The 19,193-nt window shown below is 44.2% G+C and overlaps 1 protein-coding gene across 1 annotated transcript in view; it reads right to left on the bottom strand.

The window, feature by feature from the left end:
* Window positions 1–19,193, bottom strand: part of LOC109488766 (saoe class I histocompatibility antigen, A alpha chain-like) — a 79,110-nt gene that overhangs the window by 15,332 nt on the left and 44,585 nt on the right. The window lies entirely within an intron of this gene.

Genomic DNA, 19,193 nt, shown 5'->3' on the forward strand with positions numbered 1-19,193 from the left:
AACACAGAATCCCAATAAGGAAGAGCGTGCTCTGGGGAAGGAACATTTGGGGCAGGGTTAAACATGTTTTTCTGTAAAGAGTTACAAACCATCATGACAAAGACATTCCAGAACATTACAAACTTTGACTTTATTTTAGTATGTTCAAGGTTGCAGGCTTTGGAGGTGTGGGAACAACTCTTGGGGAGATATTTATTTAATTTTCATATTATGTTCAATTAGCCGCCACATAGCACATCATTAGTTTTTGATGTAGTGTCCATGATTCATTATTTGCTTATAACACCCAGTGCTCATCACCACACGTACCCTACTTAATACCCATCACCCAGTTACCCTATCCGCCCACCCACCTCCCTTTCTGCAAACCTCAGTTTGTTTTCCTGGAGTCAGGAGTCTCATATGGTTTGTCTCCCACTCTGATTTCTTCCCATTCAGTTTTTCCTCCCTTCTCATATTATCCTCTTCACTATTCCTTATGTTCCGCCTATGAGTGAAACCATATGATAATTGTCTTTCTCTGCTTGTCTTATTTCACTTAGCATAATCCCCTCCAGTTCCATCCATGTTGATGCAAATGGTGGGTATTCATCCTTTCTGATGGCTGAGTAATATTCCATTGTGTATATGGACCACATCCACTTTATCCACTTCTCTGTTATCTTCAGTTGGAAGTGTTTCTTTTAGGTTAGTTGCTAAGGAGGCAGACAGACAATGTGTGCCCTACAGAAATAGAGACCCAGCTTTGAGGTTTGGCTAAATCATTCTGCCCTTGGCAAATGTTAAAACATACCTTGCCTGACTCAAGAGTCTCTCATGTATGAGCTATTTTTTGATTCCTGATAATGTTGATAGGACTCTTGAATCTGGGGAACAAACTGAGGGTTGCAGAAAGGGAGGTGGGTAGGGGTGTGGGGCAAGCCAGTGATGGGCAGTAAGGAGAGCATGTGATGTGATGAGCCCGGGGTGTTGTATGCAACCAATGAACCATTGAACATTACATCAAAAAGTAGTGATGGCTCATTGAATTTAAATAAAAATAAATAAATAAATAAAATAAAATAAAATAAAAGCATAGCTTTCCTGGCAGCTCAGGAGCAGAGCCCACAAACATTAAAAGTTGCAAATTTCCCTTATCAGTAGTTCTGAATTCAATCATAGTACCAGCCACCGAAGATCTGTCCCCAATTTAGACAAGACAGCATAGGGTTCCCTGCCTTCTAAGACCTGGCGACTTCCTCCCTCTGTAGCACCGAGTGGCATTTTGCTCTGAGAGATACTGCAAACCACACACAAGAATGTGGGTCCTCCTGGCAGTAGCTAAAGGCCCTTTCCTTGGGCTGCTCTCAGAAGCGCACGGAAACCATGCCCCAGAGCGATCCTGAGGCTGAAACCAGCAGACAAGGTAAAGCTGGTTTTCCAGAGAACTGTTTCTCCCCAGGGAGCTGTTGTTTGCAGACCCCACTCACACACACACCAGCTGTCCCTGCGGAAGCCTGGGCTCAAGGTCCATTGTTAGATTCCAGCCTATGAACAAGCCTGGCCCTGCATTCCTCATGGGGGAAAGGAGCCTGAGACCCCATCCCCTCTATACGGGCTCTCACAGCACGCCCAGAGTCCCTTCTCCTTGTCTGAAGAGAACCTCGGGACGTCAGGGGCTGCACTGTGCCCCCTTCTGACACTGTCTCCGCCCCAAAGTGAACATGGGGTTTATGTTACACATATGGTTGTTCAAGGTGCATGCGCCATCTTTCCTCATGAATAGTCATAAGTATCCCTGCCCTTTTCATCAATATGCATATAATCTCTGATGAGGAAAACAAAGGCAAGAGAAAAGTATCTTAAATTAAGTCTCCTTACAGCTTGCAACACCTGGATAGATACCTGAGATGTGCAGATCGTGACCTTCCTCAAGGAACTCGTGGCTGCCTTATTGCCTTAGTGTTTACATTTTATTAAAGACTGAAAGTAACCTTATCTTAACAGCAGCTGGCCCCTCAAGGATCTCAAAGCCTTGCTTCCAAATTCCTTAGAGACTTACTTTATTTCTATTCTCCCTCCTGCAAACTTAGAAGTACATAATCAGTCACTCATCACAGTCCTGGTGCACCTCTTTCTGCGCAGGGGTTTTGTCCCTGTCCTTTATTAAAATCACCTTTTTGCACGCAAAACTTCTTAAGAATTCTTTCCTGGCCATTCCATCTGGAACTCCAGCCTTCAATTCACATCCTTCTGGTGCCCTTGCATGGGGTTTCTGAGTCTTTTCATCTGGACTCCAAGCCTTGGTGCAAACTTGGTGAGTTACTCCCTTGTCCCTCCCCTTTCATTCCAGGCCTTTTCAAGGAGTACAGTCTTATTGGAACACTTCCATGTCCATTGCTTAGGCTGCAATCCTCTAGCTCTACAGGGAGAAGAAAGCCTGCCTTTTGGCTGGAAGTAAGCATCCTGAGTGAAAGGATCATAAGACCCAGAAACTTGATGCCCTCTCTTTATTCCTATTCTTATACAGAGTTGACTTTTGGGCACAGGCAGCCACCTAAGTTGCTAGGATGGCTGCCTGTCTTAAGACTCTTGTGTCAGGTTTTCTTCTCATTGGTCTAATATGATCCCCTTCACATCTCTGCTGTAGCCACTTCTGGCCCCTAGACCTCCACTGGGAGCTGGTGGAAACTGATGAGGGAACAGAAGGCAAGCTGAGGACAAAGCAGAAACTGACACCTCACAACCCCCCTCCCCACCATGGGATGTATGTGACATTCCTCAGGCACTCCTGGCTGCCCTAAAGGACAAAGAAATAGTTAACCTACAGAGACCACAATCCTGCAGGACTTGAGTCTCCCTCAGTTTACAAATGTCTTAGCAGTCTACAAGAACGAAGCATTTCTATCAATAACCTAGCTTCCGGAAGGGAATGTAGATACAATTAAATGTCCTTATAATCTGCAGCCTCCAGGAAGTGCCCAACTATCTTCATGTTAATGCCTTACTAGAGTGGTAAACAACCTTAACTTGACAATGGCAAGGCCTCTGGTATCCTGTGAGTCTTCTTTAACATATGAAAGTATTTCCTCAATCTCCCTTTTTCCTTACCTCCCCCAACCCCATGGTATATAATCAGCCACCCCTCACAACCCTGGTGCAGCAGCTCTTTCTGCCCAGGGGTCCTGTCCCCATGCTTTAATAAACCACCAATTTTGCACCAAAGATGCCTCAAGAATTCTTTCTTGGTNGCCCAACTATCTTCATGTTAATGCCTTACTAGAGTGGTAAACAACCTTAACTTGACAATGGCAAGGCCTCTGGTATCCTGTGAGTCTTCTTTAACATATGAAAGTATTTCCTCAATCTCCCTTTTTCCTTACCTCCCCCAACCCCATGGTATATAATCAGCCACCCCTCACAACCCTGGTGCAGCAGCTCTTTCTGCCCAGGGGTCCTGTCCCCATGCTTTAATAAACCACCAATTTTGCACCAAAGATGCCTCAAGAATTCTTTCTTGGTCGTTGGCTCTGGACTCCACCCCACTGAACCTCACGTGTATTCCGTGTCCTCATCAGTCACCAATGAGACACAGAACATGTCCACCATGGTTTTAAATTTGGAAGGTTGGTAATGGCATTAACATTGCATCCATGCGTCTAGGCAAAACCCAAAAGTACAGTGGCCTAGCCAGCCTGAGGGAAGCCATGACCACAAATTAGGGCTGCATAGCCATCGGGTTCCAGCTCGGAGTCAGTCATATAATACTGGGCCTCCTTGAACTGCAGTCAGGATTTCAAGGGCCACTTGGTTTTAGAGGGCCGTACATGCAATGATTTCAGGCCCCTATTTGATTGGGGAGTTATGGCTTGATAGTAATCCACTTTTCTTTCAAATTGCACAGTGAGCATGGAGGACCAGGAAAGTATATTTGAAGTCAGTATAAATATTTTTAAGGCTTTTGCCAATTGCAAAGCATGGGTGGGCACTATTAATTCTGCTTTGGGGGCAGACATGTTTGCCGACAAGGCTTTGACCTCAACGGTCTTGAGTTAGACTTGACTATAACATACCCAGTTTTTCTTACCCCTCTTTTCCATGAAACTGTTACCATTGGTGAACCAATTGTCCTCTGTATTTTCAATAGGGACATCTTAAATCTGGTCGACTAGAACAGACAAGATCAATAACCTCTGAACAGTTATGCTCTATAAAAGTACAATGGTCAGGTCCAGGCTTAAGGGTAGCTGGGTTTAAAGTCTGACAAGTTTTAAGCATTATTTCAGGCATATCTATAAGCATAGCCTGGTATTTAATAAGTCAGCCTCCTATCACCTATTGGTGGCCTTTGGTCTCTAAAACATTCTGGACCTGATGTGAAGTCATTATAGTCAGACTGTCCCCTAGTGAGCTTTGAGGCTGCTTTTACCAGGAGTGCTGTTGTATGCTTGGCTAAAGCCTCTCCTTGTAATTGTGCATCCATAGAAGTGGCTTCTAGGATAAACATAACTATGCAGGATGAAACCATTAAGAAGCCCTCTTTGTTTGAGGTCTAGCCTTAATATCTTAATTAGCAAGGAATCACTGGCAAGTGGGGTAAGAGTTGTCAAGAGATAAGGGCATCCCCAAGTCATCATCCAGTCCAATTACAAGGAAAGTGGGCAAGGTATCAGGCCAACATTTCCAAGGGGCTTTATGCCTCCAAGTTTCATAAAGTCAACCTTAGTTCCTGAAAGCTGTTTGGTCATATCTGTGTCTATGCATGTCTCTCAAATATGACATTCCAGCCTTGGTAAAATAACCAATGTTTCCAATGGTGTCCTGTTACAAGGAGAACAATACTTATTGAACTTACGCAAATGATTATGATTGCCATGGAAGAAAGAATACTTACTGAGACCCTTTTAATTTCAGAGGGTTCAGGTAGAGAGAAAAGTTAAATGCTTTAATTTGCTTTATTATTATTTCTGTATATCACTGATGTCTTAAGAGAAAGTTTCAGGAGTGCCCGAGGGATGTGCCACATACATCCTATGGGGGGGGTTGCAGGGTGTCAGCTTCTGCTTTGTCTTCAGCTTGCCTTTGGTCCCCTCATCAGATCCCACTGAAACCACGCAGTGTTACAGGAGATCAGTACTTTCCTAAATTTTGCAATCTGAATTGTTTCCAGTGGGTTAGAATGCACCCCAAGGGAGAGTCCTTGGGAACCGAAGAAGCAGCCTATTGAGGCCACGCTCAGAAAAGTAAAGAAGGTCCATTACCAAATTCCCCCTGACTCCCAGGTGGCATCCCACGCAGGATATGTCAGAGGTTCCTGTGTGTCGAAAGCTACCGGAGGCATCCCTCAACAAAATCGCTATTGATCACAATCCTGCCTTCCCATGAAGGCATTCCTGCCGTAAAAGGCCCATAGGAGGGAAGCCGGCATCCCTCCCCTACCTCATCACATCCTAGGCTGCCGGTGGGTGCCTGGTGAATGGACTGAAAATACCATGCCTTGAAGGTCATGCCGTGAAGGTCATGCCTTATTTTGTCTTTCCTTGAAAGTATTTTACTTTGCCTTGAAGAACCAGCTGTTTTTAACCCATGGAGAAAACTAGAAAAGTTTCACAAGGGGTAATTACCAAATTTTGTGGCCTAAGTAATTAGTAGAGGACATTGACAGAAAACAGTAAAGATAGAAATCCATCATGTTCTAAGCAACATTCCAACACATGTGGTCCTTACAGCCAACTTCCCTAAGAAACAGTCCCCGGGGGGGTTTTAGTTCAATCAGGTACTGGTTTCTGCTAGCTCTGAGTGGAGGTCCCGTGGCCAGAAGCGGCTAGACCAGGAATGTGGAGGGGATCACATTAGATCAATCAGGAGGAAACCTCACACGGGAGTCTTAAGATTGGCAGCCCTGCTAGTCACTTAGGTGGCTGTCCCGTGCCCAAGACAGATGACTTTGTATAAGGACAGCAGTAAAAAGAGGGCATCAAGTTTCTGGGTCTTATTACCATCCCGGCCAGGGTACTAACTTCCAGCCCAAAGGCAGGCTTTCTCCTCCCCATAGAGTAGCCATGGGCTAGAGGATTACAGCCTAACCTAGTGACATGAAAGTGTCAATAAGACCATACTCCTTGAAGAGCCCCAGAAATGAGAGGAAAGGAAGAAAAGGGAAAGTACTCACCAATTTTGCACCAAAGTTCAGAGTCCGGATATAAAGACTCAAAGCCCCGTGTTGGGAGCCATATGATGAGGTTGTGGAATATCTGTGAGGTTCAGTGGGGTGGAGTCTGGAGCCTATGACCAAGAAAGAATTCTTGAGGTGTCTTTGGTGCAAAATTGGTGGTTTATTAAAGCATGGGGACAGGACCCCTGGGCGGAAAGAGCTGTTGCACTGGGGTTGTGAGAGGTGGCTGTTATATACCATGGGGTTGGGGGAGGTAAGGAAAAAGGGAGATTGAGAAAATACTTTCATATGTTCAAGAAGGTTCACAGGATATCAGAGGCCTTGCCATTGTCAAGTTAAGGTTGTTTTTCCCCCTAGAAAGGCATTAACACTAAGATGGTTGGGAACTTCCTGGAGGCTGCATATTATAAGGACATTTAATTGTACGTTCCCTTTCAGAGGCTAGGTTATTGGTAGAAATGCTTCGTTCTTGTAAACTGCTAAAGACATTTGTCAACTGAGGGAGACTTAAGTCTTGCAGGATTGTGGTCTCTGTAGGTTAACTATTTCTTTGTCCTTGGGCAGCCAGGAGTGCCTGAGAATGTCACATACATCCCATGGTGGGGGGGGTGTTGCAGGGTGTCAGTTTCTGCTTTGTCTTCAGCTTGCCTCCTGCTCCCTCATCATAGTGATGGTTTTGATAATGCGACCATGAATCCAGGCAAAAGCTAAGGTTCAACGATTTATCCACACTGGAGGAAGCCAGGGCCATAGGTTAGTTCCATATCCAGTGGGTTCTGTTTGGAGCTAGCCATCTAATCCCAGTCCACTTCACCCAATCAGTAGCAAACCAGTTGGTAGCCAGGTGTACTCTTACTTGGGAACATGCTTCTAGTGGCAGCCATCCCAGATGACGTGTATTATTTGCCCAGGTATCATAGGTATGCTTTCTTTTTTCCCAGCATAAAATTGCCTTTTAACTGAGTCGTCCGATGGTGGGTGTGAGCCCTAGATACGTATCCCAAATTTGATATATGCCATCCTCAGTATACCAATAAGTAGGGTTTTGTAGCTTAGGCACTTGCCGGAGGGCATTAATCTGTGGATCTGTAAAATCAGTTAAGATTTTAATGGTTTGCAGGGCGCCTGGGTGGCACAGCGGTTAAGCGTCTGCCTTCGGCTCAGGGCGTGATCCCGGTGTTATGGGATCGAGCCCCACATCAGGCTCCTCCGCTGGAAGCCTGCTTCTTCCTCTCCCACTCCCCCTGCTTGTGTTCCCTCTTTTGCTGGCTGTCTCTCTCTGTCAAATAAATAAATAAAATCTTTTAAAAAAAGATTTTAATGGTTTGAGGGTATGAAAAAGTTTGGTTATGTCCTGGTAAATTCCATGTTCTATTGGTCATGGGCCAGGAAGAAACCTTTTGATCAGTGATAGATTTATCCTGAAACATACTATCTCCATATATCATTTCTGAAATATAAGCATGTGGAGAATGCCAATCAGTTCCCTGTAGAGGCAAAACCCATCAGGGTAACCCAGAAGTACTTGACATGTGTAAAAGTCCATAAATCCAACAACCCATTTGATTTTGTAGTTCAGCGTAATACTGAGCCCGTCGTAGAAAGGAATTGTCCATAAAGATCGGTGAGGAGAAAATAAAGAGAAGATATACAACCTTCATGGTCGTTTGAAGAGGAATTTGAGATCTATGAGTTCACAGGAGTAAGAAGCACGTTAGTTTGCTCATTGGTTTCCTGTGAAGGAGGAACAGGTTTTATTCTGGATATATGAGCCCATGAAGCGTGTCCTTCTAGTTTTACCACAGTGGGAATACATAGAATGACCCAGTATGGACCCTTCCACTTTGGATTTAAGTCTCCTGATGTATTGGATTTCCAGTCTCTTAAATAAACCATGTCTCCAGGATTTACATGGAGTGGATTTTCAGTTGTAGTTAAATCAGGTTTTGGAAGTATATGGTTAGTATATTCATTGAGTAACTTACGAATTAAACCGGCCTCAAGTGAATAACTTAATAAGTCATTATAATCTTCATCTAATACAGTTCTACAGTAAGAAATGGCTTTCCGTATAATAACTCTAAAGGGCTGAGTCCTAAGGGTTGTTTTGATGCAGTCCTTACTCTGAGAATTCCTATTGGCAAGAGTGTAACCCAATTTTCCTGGGTCTCTAGACTCAGTTTAGCAAGATGGCGTTTTTAAGGTATGATTAGCTTTTTCTACCTTTCCAGAGGATTGTGGATGCCAGGCTGAATGTAAGAAATATTTAATTTTTAAAGCTTGGGCTATTTGTTGACTTATTTGAGTGGTAAAAGAAGTACCACTGTCACTCTGAAGAGATCAAGGAAGTCCAAATCTAGGAATAATTTCTCACAACAAAATCTCAGTTACTTCTATGGCTCTTTCAGTTTTACATGGAAAAGCCTCGATCCACCCAGTGAAAGAATCAACAAATACTAATAGAAACTTATAACCTTTGCAAGATGGCATTTATGTGAAATCAAGTTGCCAGTCCTCTCCCGGCTATGTCCCATGCCTTCTGACTGGCTTATAAAAGAGGGGGAGGGTGGGCTGCACCTTCCGGACTTATTTGGGCACAGATGATACAGGATTGTCAGACCTGTTTTATTGTAGTTGCTAAATCTACTCCATCAAATATATTTTAAATAAGTGTTTTAAAGCATTGTTGCCCAAATGAGTAGCCTGGTATAAACCCCGTATTATCTTCCATTGGTTACTTTTGGGTATAAAGATCTTTCCTTCATTATTAATAAGCCAGTCCTGTGTATTTTTAGTATATCCTTATTTTTGAGCTATATGAATCTCTTGGTCTGAATAGACTGGGTTATGGATTCCACTGGAGTTAGGACTGGTATAAGTCTTAATATTTGTTTATTTTGTGCTGCCCCTTTGGCTGCACGGTCTGCTAAACTGTTTCCTTTAGATTCTAAGGTCATATCCTTTCGATGTCCTTTTAGGTGGATCACAACTACCTCCTTAGGTAGGTGAACTGCTTCAAGAAGGGTAATAATTTGGGGCCCATGTTTGATTGGGGAGTCATGGCTTGGCAGTAGTCCCCTTTCTTTCCAAATCGCTCCATGGGCATGTAGTACCAGAAGAGCATATTTGGAATCGGTATAAATATTAATCTTTAGGCCTTTTGCCAATTGGAGAGCACAGGTGAGTGCTATTATTTCTGCCTTTTGAGCACAAGTGTTTATTGGGAAGGGTTTCGCCTCAATAGTTTTAATTAGACTGACTATAGCATATCCAGCCCTTCTTTCTCCCTTATCCAGGAAGCTACTGCCATCAGTAAACCAGTCATCGTCTGCATTTTTAATAGGGGAATCCTTTAAATCTGGTCTCCTAGAATAGACAAGATCAATGGTCTCTGAACAGTTATGCTCTACAGAAGTATGATGGGCAGGTCCAGGCGTTAGAGTAGCTGGGTTTAAAGTTTGACAGGTTTTAAGTATTATTTCAGGAGTATGTATAGGCATAGCCTGGTATTTAGTAAGGCGGCCTCCGTCGTCCATTGGTGGCCCTTGGTCTCTAAGACACTCTGAACCTGATGTGAAGTCATTACTGTTGGGGACTGTCCCGTAGTGAGCTTTGAGGGTTCTTCTACGAGGAGGGCTGTGGCAGCCACTGTTTGAAGACAGGCTGGCCACCCTTGGGCTACATTGTCAAGTGACTTTGCAAAGAAGCCCACCAGTCTTGCTTCATTTCCTAATTTTAGGGTGAGAACTCCCAAAGTTTGTCCCTGTTTTTCTGCCACATATAAAGTGAAAGGTTTCTCTGAATTTGGTTATGCCAAAGCTGGGGCTGACAGGAGCCTAGGTTCTAATGTTTGGAAGGCTGTCTGCTGAGCTTTGGTCCAAAGTAAAGTTTGTCATCAGGGCCTTTAATTGAATCATACAATGGTTTGGCTAGGAATCCCAAACCAGAAATCCATACGGGGCAAAAGCCTGCCATACCTAGGAAGGTATGGAGTTGGTTTTTTTGTAGCTGGGGGTCCAAGATCTAATATAACCTTTTTTCTGTTAGTAGACAAGGTACGGTGACCTGGTGTCAGCTCGTATCCTAAATATGATATTTTTGTTTAGATATCTGTACCGTTTTTAGAGAAACGCGATATCCTCTGTCTGCCAGGAAATTAAGTAGAGTTATAGAATTGCTATCAGATGCTTCTTTTGTCAGGCTACAGATTAAAACATCATCCACATACTGAATTATAGTCCCTTGGGGTAAGAAGATAGCATGGAGATCGTTAGTAAGAGCAGCCCCAAAAAGGTGAGGACTGTCTCAAAATCCCTGCAGCAAGACTGTCCAAATTAATCGAGTACCCTGCGGGCTTGACGGTGAGGCCCACTCAAAAGCAAAGAGTGGTTGCATCTCCTCACTTAGAGGGATATCAAAGAAAGCATCCTTTAAGTCAAGTACTGTAAACCAATTGGCATCACCAGGAACCTGGGTGAGAATAGTGTAAGGATTTGGTACTATGGGATGAATAGGTACAATTGCCTCATTTATAGTTCTTAATTAAGTCTTGTACCATCTGATATTTCCCATTTGGCTTTTTTACCAGTAGAATGGGAGTGTTATAAGGAGATCGACAAGGCTTTACAATGCCATGTCTGAGAAACTAATCAGTAAGGGGCTGTAACCCAGACTTGGCCTCAAGTTTCAGAGGGTATTGTTTTTTATGAGGTATAGCGGTTGGGTCTTTTAAAGTTACTCTAACTGGTTGGGCTTTAAGAGCTCATCCTGGGACATGCAATCCCAAACTTGTGGATTTACTTCCTTCCAAGTATTAGAAGGGATATCAGGGTAAGGTTTTGGCTCTCCAGATGTTAGAACAAGCCATCCCCTTCTTTAGTAAGAGCAAACTGGCTTCCCAGTTTGTACATTAAGTCTCGTCCAAGTAACAGAGTAGGACAAGATGGAAGGCCTAGAAAAACATGAGTAACCGATTAACTGTTATATTTACAGGTCAAAGGCATTGTCTGATGGCGTGTTTTAGTTTTCCTTTCTATGGCAACAATTTTATGGCTAGAAAGACAAGTAGGGCCAGAGTGCTGAGTAAGAACAGAGTAAGTGGCTCCTGTATCAGTAAGAAAATTGATAAACCTTCTTCCCACAACCAGGGTAACCCCGGGGCTCAGTCATCTTGATGTCAAAGGGAGCCGGACCAGCCTCAGGGCCCCGTCATGCCAGTTCCTCCGGATTCAACTCTTGGGCAGGGAAGTGAGCTCCTGACCTCCTCTCTCCCTGGAGATGAGGAGAGTCTCTATTCCAGTGTCCTTCTTTTTTTCAAGCAGGACATGGCCCATGTGGAGAGCCCTTGTTGGGACATCCTTTGCTCCAGTGTCCTCCCTGGCCACATCTGAAACATGAGGTCTTACCTGACCTTTCGTCTGGAGTCAGCCCTTGTTCTTGCTCCTGGTTAGTCTGGTGTTGTGAGGAGTTTGCAATAGCGGTAGCCAATACTCGAGCCTGTATTTTACCCTGTAATTTAGCCCTCTGTTCCTTTCCTGTCTTACTGCCGTATATCTATTATTAAAAACTCCTGTTGCCACCTCCAAGAGGTGTTGGGTGGGAGCTTGAGGGCCTAAAACCATTTTAGTTAACTCGCAGCGGATTTCAGGTGCCGACTGATGTATAAAATGCACGTTTAGAATAGTCATTCCTTTGGGTGTGGTTGGGTCCAGATTTGTATATTTATGGATAGCTTCCACCAATCGGCCCTGAAACAGAGAGGGATTGTCATCACCCTTTTGGGTGATTTCTGAATCTTGTTAAAATTTACAGGTTTAGTAAATCCTTTTTTCACTCCTTCTATCAGGCAGGTAATCATGTGATCTTGTCTAATAGTTCCAGTGTGGGTCAGTGCGTGGGACAGCAGCACCCCAACTGGGTAGCATCCCCTATCTCCTGTTGCCAGCTCATCAGCAAACCCTTGGGCTCCCACCCAGATTCAGCTCTTTTCCTCCGGGGTGCAACAGCGAGTTAATACAATATATATATCTTGCCAGGTCAAACATAATAGATACCTGTTCAAAGCCTTCAATGAATTGGGAAGGGTTTTCAGAATATCGTCCTAATTGCTGTTTTATTTGAGCCAGGTCTGCCATAGAAAATGACACATGGACTCTAACTGTGCCCATTTCTCCATTAGCAAATTCCCTAAGAGGATGCATCCCACCCTTAGGTGGAGCTCCTGGGAGATAGGCAGTCCCATTCCTGGTATATCCAGCTGGCCTGGGAGCAGAGGGATCTTGTGGTTTATAAGGAGGAAGGATAGCAGCAGAGCCAGGTCCTTTTTGTCTGGATGGGCCAGTGATTCCTCCAACAGCCCAAGCTTATGAGGAGGAATGGGCCTATTCGGGCAATCACCATCTAATATGTCTAAAGGGGGTTTATTAACCTGGTTGGTGGTTAGACACATTCTACAAGAGGCCCTCGGGTCTGGATCCTGATTAAGGGCCATAAAAGCTGGGACATATGGAACTTTAGTCCACTTGCCCTGCTCCTTGCAGAAGAGATCTAACTTATGGATTGTATGGAAGCTTCATGTCCTGTTCATGGGCCATTTTCCCTCATTTCCTAAGGAGTATTGAGGCTATGAAACATTACAGAAGGGGATCAGTTTTTTCTTTCTTAGGTCTTGCAATCCAAATTTTTCCCATGGGTTAAAAGGCATCCCAAGGGAGAATCCTTGGGGACTGAAGAAGAAGCTCCCATGCTCCTAGAGAAGGGCAGAGAAGGTCCATTACCAAAGAAAATCCCCTCCTGACTCCCGGGTGGCATCCCATGCACAGGATACGTCAGAGGTTCCTGGTGTCAAAGTGAACCAAGGCGTCCCTTGACAAAATTGTTGTGATCACTGCTGCTGCTAAAAGCCCCTGTAGGAGGGAGGCCTGCCCTCCCCCCACTTCCCCATTGCATTCTAGTCTACTATGGGTGCCGGCATATGACCGAAATAACCCACCTTTTTATTTTTTTTATTTTTATTTTTTTAAAGATTTTATTTACTTATTTGACAGAGAGAGAGACAGCCAGCGAGAGAGGGAACACAGGCAGGGGGAGTGGGAGAGGAAGAAGCAGGCTCACACCCTGAGATGAAGGCAGACGCTTAATGACTGAGCCACCCAGGTGCCCCAAACCCACCATTTTAAACACATGGAGAACACTAGAAAAGCTTTACATGGGGAAATTACCAAATTTTGTAGCCTAAGTAATTAGTAGAGGACATTGATGGAAAACAATAAAGATGGAAATCCATCATGGTCTAAGTGACGTTCCAACACATGTGGTACCTACAGTCAATTTCCCTAGGAAACGCTCCCAGTTGGGTTGTAATTCCATTAGGTACTGGTTTCGGTGAGCTCCGAGGGGAGATCCCACGGCCAGAAGTGGCTACACCAGGGATGTGGAAGGGATCACATTAGAAATCAGGAGGAAAACTCACATGGGAGTCTTAAGATTGGCAGCTGTGCTAGTCACTTAGGTGGCTGTCCCCTGCCCAAGGCAGACAACTCTGTATAAGAACAGCAGGAAGGAGAGGGCATCAAGTTTCTGGGTCTCATTACCATCATGGCCAGGCTACTAACTTCCAGCCAAAATGCAGGCTTTCTCCTCCCCATAGAGTAGCCACAGGCTAGAGGATTGCAGCCTGAACAATAGGCATGAAAGTGTTCCAATACCACCATACTCCTTGAAGACCCCCTGAAAAGAGAGCAAAGGAAGAGGAGAGAAAGTACTCACCAATTTTTCACCAAAGCTCAGAGTCCAGATGTAAAGATGCAAACCTCCATGTTCAGGTGCCATATGATGGGGTTTTGGAATATCGGTGAGGTTCAGTGGGGTGGAGTCTGGAGCCCACGACTAAGAAGTAATTCTTGAGACATCTTTGGTGCAAAAAGATGGTTTATTAAAGCACAGGGACAGGACCCATGGGCAGAAAGAGCTGCTGCCCCAGGTTGTGAGGGGAGGCTGATTATATATATGGGGTTGGGGGAGGTAAGGGAAAAGGAGGTTGAGAAAGTACTTTCATATGTTAAAGATGACTCACAGGATACCTGAGGCCTTGCCATTGTCAAGTTAAGGCTGTTTTTCCCTCTAGCAAGGCGTTAACATGAAGATAGTTGGGAACTTCCTAGAGGAACATCACAAATCCCACCCAGGAGTGGGGGTGGGGGAGGTCTTGGGGCGTCAGCTTATGCTTTGTCTTCAGCCAGCCTTCTGCTCCCTCATCATTTCCCCCCTGAACAATTTGGCCTTTTCATCAAAATGATGAGGGAGCAGAAGGCTGGCTGAAGACAAAGGCCATCACCTGATATACTGATTATTGAAGTGTTCTGTGTCACAGAGATAACTGAATTTTCTTGTCAACTGCATTATAGTCTTTTGTTATTTACAAAATGAGTTTCATCTTTCATCTTCAAGGAGATTCATAAAAACAACTTTTAATAAAGGCAGGTTTTTGATATCTTAAAAATCATAAAAGTGAAGTGGGTAAGAATTTCCAGAACTAATGGAAGAAGCTGCATTCAAACTGACCAAGAATTAGTAACATGAAACTAAATGAAATGAAGAAAATGACTATAGCTTATATGACTCTTGTTTGAAACACTGCTGGTTCTCTAATGTTTACTATTCCAGATTGAGGAAACTTTTTCTTCAGATATCGATGATAGAGAGAGTATGATACAACATTTCTTTGTGAACAGTTTGATGGATTTAACTTTTCTCTCTACCTGACACCTCTGAAATTCAGAAACTCTCAGTGAATATTCTTTCTCCCATGGCAGTGATAATCATTTGCATAAGTTCCATAAGAATCTGTTCTCCTTGTAACAGGACACCATTGGTGTCCTGGTTATTTTACCAAGGCTTTGACTAGAATGTCAGATTTGAGAGAGACAGGCACAGACTCAGATATGACCAGACAGCTTTCAGGAAAAAGGTTGACTTTATGGAGCCATAAAGCCCCCAGGAAATGTTGGCCCCTTGCCTTGTTTCCAGAGTTCCCAGCAGCCTCACCAGGTGAGTAAAGAAGGTCACTTCCTGGAAGCTGCAGGAACCTCAGGATATTTGGGGACCTTGAGAAGAGAAATTCACCCAAATCTACAGGTATTGCAAACATGTCTGATGGCAAGTACTTGGCTTGGCTTCTGGCCTAGAGAGTCTATGAACATTCAATCAAGATTGCTTATAAAAAGTTCCAGCAAAGCAAATATTAAAAGACCTGTGTGATCAATCAATCACTATTCTTGCTGAGCTGATCTACATATTTAGGCCAAGTGTGTTAAATTTGTGGATGTATGAAAGGAAGAGTCAGTCTAGTCTAAGGCAGGCAGCAGGTATGGATCTCCTTGTAGAAAGGATCGTCTGTCGCCGAGCAATTATGGCAGTGATGGAGTCTAGGCACCAAGCAGAGGACCACTGAAGAAAACAACATATTAGAATTAAAATGGCTATAAGAATGAAGGGTCCAGCAAGGAGACCCTGAATAGTTAACCGTAGCCTGCCCAAGAGCCAGGAACTTAGCCAGTAACTGAAAGAGAGGGAAGGATTTGGTAGAGCCTTAATTTGAGTCCTCATGTCAGTCAGTAACAAAATTGGCCCACAATGACCCATGTTAACCCACAGGTAGGGACATCTCTACGCCCCTATTCAGTAGGAAGAAGCTACAGAAGATCAGCCCTTCCACCCTCGGCAACCTTAAAGACAGAAGGGTCAAAACTGTGCCGGGCGAAATGATGAGGAAAACAAAGGCAAGAGAAATGCAGCTTAAATTCCATCTCTTTAGAGCTTGCAGCCCACAGATAGATCCGTGAGACGTGCAGAGCGTGACCTTCCTTGAGGACCTCATGGCTGCCTTAGTGCCCGAATGTTTGTTTTTAAGATTTTTTAATTTACTTGTCCGAGGTGAGAGAGGGAGAGAGCACAAGCAGTGGGAGCTGCAGGGAGAGGGAGAAGCAGGCTCCCCTCTGAGCAGGGAGCCTGATGTGGGGCTGGATCCCAGGACCCCAGGATCATGACCTGAGCCAAAGACAGATGCTTAACCGACTGAGCCACCCAGCGTCCCATGTTTGTGTTTTATGAAATACTACAAGTAACCTTATTTTTACAGCATCTAGCCACTCAAGGTCCTGAAAGCCTTGTTTCCAAGTTCCTTAGAGACTTGAACTCTCCACCCTCTCTCCACTAACTTAAAAGTGTAAAATNTGGGCTCCACTAGCTCTGTCATCAGGCACTTCTGGCCCCATTCCTCACATGGGACAGTTACACTGTGAGAGGAATAGAGCACTGACATCAGAGTTAAACATGGTTTAAATTCTGAAGCGCATGTGAATTCTTGTTGGTTTCTCATTTTGTTTTCCTTTCTCTTCCCCTTAGGAGAACNGATTATATATATGGGGTTGGGGGAGGTAAGGGAAAAGGAGGTTGAGAAAGTACTTTCATATGTTAAAGATGACTCACAGGATACCTGAGGCCTTGCCATTGTCAAGTTAAGGCTGTTTTTCCCTCTAGCAAGGCGTTAACATGAAGATAGTTGGGAACTTCCTAGAGGAACATCACAAATCCCACCCAGGAGTGGGGGTGGGGGAGGTCTTGGGGCGTCAGCTTATGCTTTGTCTTCAGCCAGCCTTCTGCTCCCTCATCATTTCCCCCCTGAACAATTTGGCCTTTTCATCAAAATGATGAGGGAGCAGAAGGCTGGCTGAAGACAAAGGCCATCACCTGATATACTGATTATTGAAGTGTTCTGTGTCACAGAGATAACTGAATTTTCTTGTCAACTGCATTATAGTCTTTTGTTATTTACAAAATGAGTTTCATCTTTCATCTTCAAGGAGATTCATAAAAACAACTTTTAATAAAGGCAGGTTTTTGATATCTTAAAAATCATAAAAGTGAAGTGGGTAAGAATTTCCAGAACTAATGGAAGAAGCTGCATTCAAACTGACCAAGAATTAGTAACATGAAACTAAATGAAATGAAGAAAATGACTATAGCTTATATGACTCTTGTTTGAAACACTGCTGGTTCTCTAATGTTTACTATTCCAGATTGAGGAAACTTTTTCTTCAGATATCGATGATAGAGAGAGTATGATACAACATTTCTTTGTGAACAGTTTGATGGATTTAACTTTTCTCTCTACCTGACACCTCTGAAATTCAGAAACTCTCAGTGAATATTCTTTCTCCCATGGCAGTGATAATCATTTGCATAAGTTCCATAAGAATCTGTTCTCCTTGTAACAGGACACCATTGGTGTCCTGGTTATTTTACCAAGGCTTTGACTAGAATGTCAGATTTGAGAGAGACAGGCACAGACTCAGATATGACCAGACAGCTTTCAGGAAAAAGGTTGACTTTATGGAGCCATAAAGCCCCCAGGAAATGTTGGCCCCTTGCCTTGTTTCCAGAGTTCCCAGCAGCCTCACCAGGTGAGTAAAGAAGGTCACTTCCTGGAAGCTGCAGGAACCTCAGGATATTTGGGGACCTTGAGAAGAGAAATTCACCCAAATCTACAGGTATTGCAAACATGTCTGATGGCAAGTACTTGGCTTGGCTTCTGGCCTAGAGAGTCTATGAACATTCAATCAAGATTGCTTATAAAAAGTTCCAGCAAAGCAAATATTAAAAGACCTGTGTGATCAATCAATCACTATTCTTGCTGAGCTGATCTACATATTTAGGCCAAGTGTGTTAAATTTGTGGATGTATGAAAGGAAGAGTCAGTCTAGTCTAAGGCAGGCAGCAGGTATGGATCTCCTTGTAGAAAGGATCGTCTGTCGCCGAGCAATTATGGCAGTGATGGAGTCTAGGCACCAAGCAGAGGACCACTGAAGAAAACAACATATTAGAATTAAAATGGCTATAAGAATGAAGGGTCCAGCAAGGAGACCCTGAATAGTTAACCGTAGCCTGCCCAAGAGCCAGGAACTTAGCCAGTAACTGAAAGAGAGGGAAGGATTTGGTAGAGCCTTAATTTGAGTCCTCATGTCAGTCAGTAACAAAATTGGCCCACAATGACCCATGTTAACCCACAGGTAGGGACATCTCTACGCCCCTATTCAGTAGGAAGAAGCTACAGAAGATCAGCCCTTCCACCCTCGGCAACCTTAAAGACAGAAGGGTCAAAACTGTGCCGGGCGAAATGATGAGGAAAACAAAGGCAAGAGAAATGCAGCTTAAATTCCATCTCTTTAGAGCTTGCAGCCCACAGATAGATCCGTGAGACGTGCAGAGCGTGACCTTCCTTGAGGACCTCATGGCTGCCTTAGTGCCCGAATGTTTGTTTTTAAGATTTTTTAATTTACTTGTCCGAGGTGAGAGAGGGAGAGAGCACAAGCAGTGGGAGCTGCAGGGAGAGGGAGAAGCAGGCTCCCCTCTGAGCAGGGAGCCTGATGTGGGGCTGGATCCCAGGACCCCAGGATCATGACCTGAGCCAAAGACAGATGCTTAACCGACTGAGCCACCCAGCGTCCCATGTTTGTGTTTTATGAAATACTACAAGTAACCTTATTTTTACAGCATCTAGCCACTCAAGGTCCTGAAAGCCTTGTTTCCAAGTTCCTTAGAGACTTGAACTCTCCACCCTCTCTCCACTAACTTAAAAGTGTAAAATCAGGGGCACCTGCGTGGCTCAATCGGTTAAGCGTCTTACTCTTGATTTCACCGCAGGTCGTGAACTCAGGGTCCTGAGTTTGAGCCCCAAGTTGGGCTTCCAGCTAGGGGTGGAGCCTGCTTAAGATTTTCTCTCTCTCTCTCTCTCTCTCTCTGTCGCTGCCCCCTTTCAAAAAAAGGAAAATTATATAATTAGTCAGTCCTCACAGTCACAGTGCAGCTCTTTCTGACCACAGGGTCCTGTCCCCAAGCCTTAATAAAATCACCTTTTTGCACCAAAAACATCTCAAGAATTATTTCTTGGCTGTTTGTTCTCAAACCCAAACTGCACATTACATCACAGGGAACTGTGGTGTCATGAAAGACCCCCCCGCCCCCCACCCCCGGCCCTCCA

Source organism: Ailuropoda melanoleuca, chromosome 5 (assembly GCF_002007445.2).
Source record: "Ailuropoda melanoleuca isolate Jingjing chromosome 5, ASM200744v2, whole genome shotgun sequence".
Classification (NCBI taxonomy): domain Eukaryota; kingdom Metazoa; phylum Chordata; class Mammalia; order Carnivora; family Ursidae; genus Ailuropoda; species Ailuropoda melanoleuca.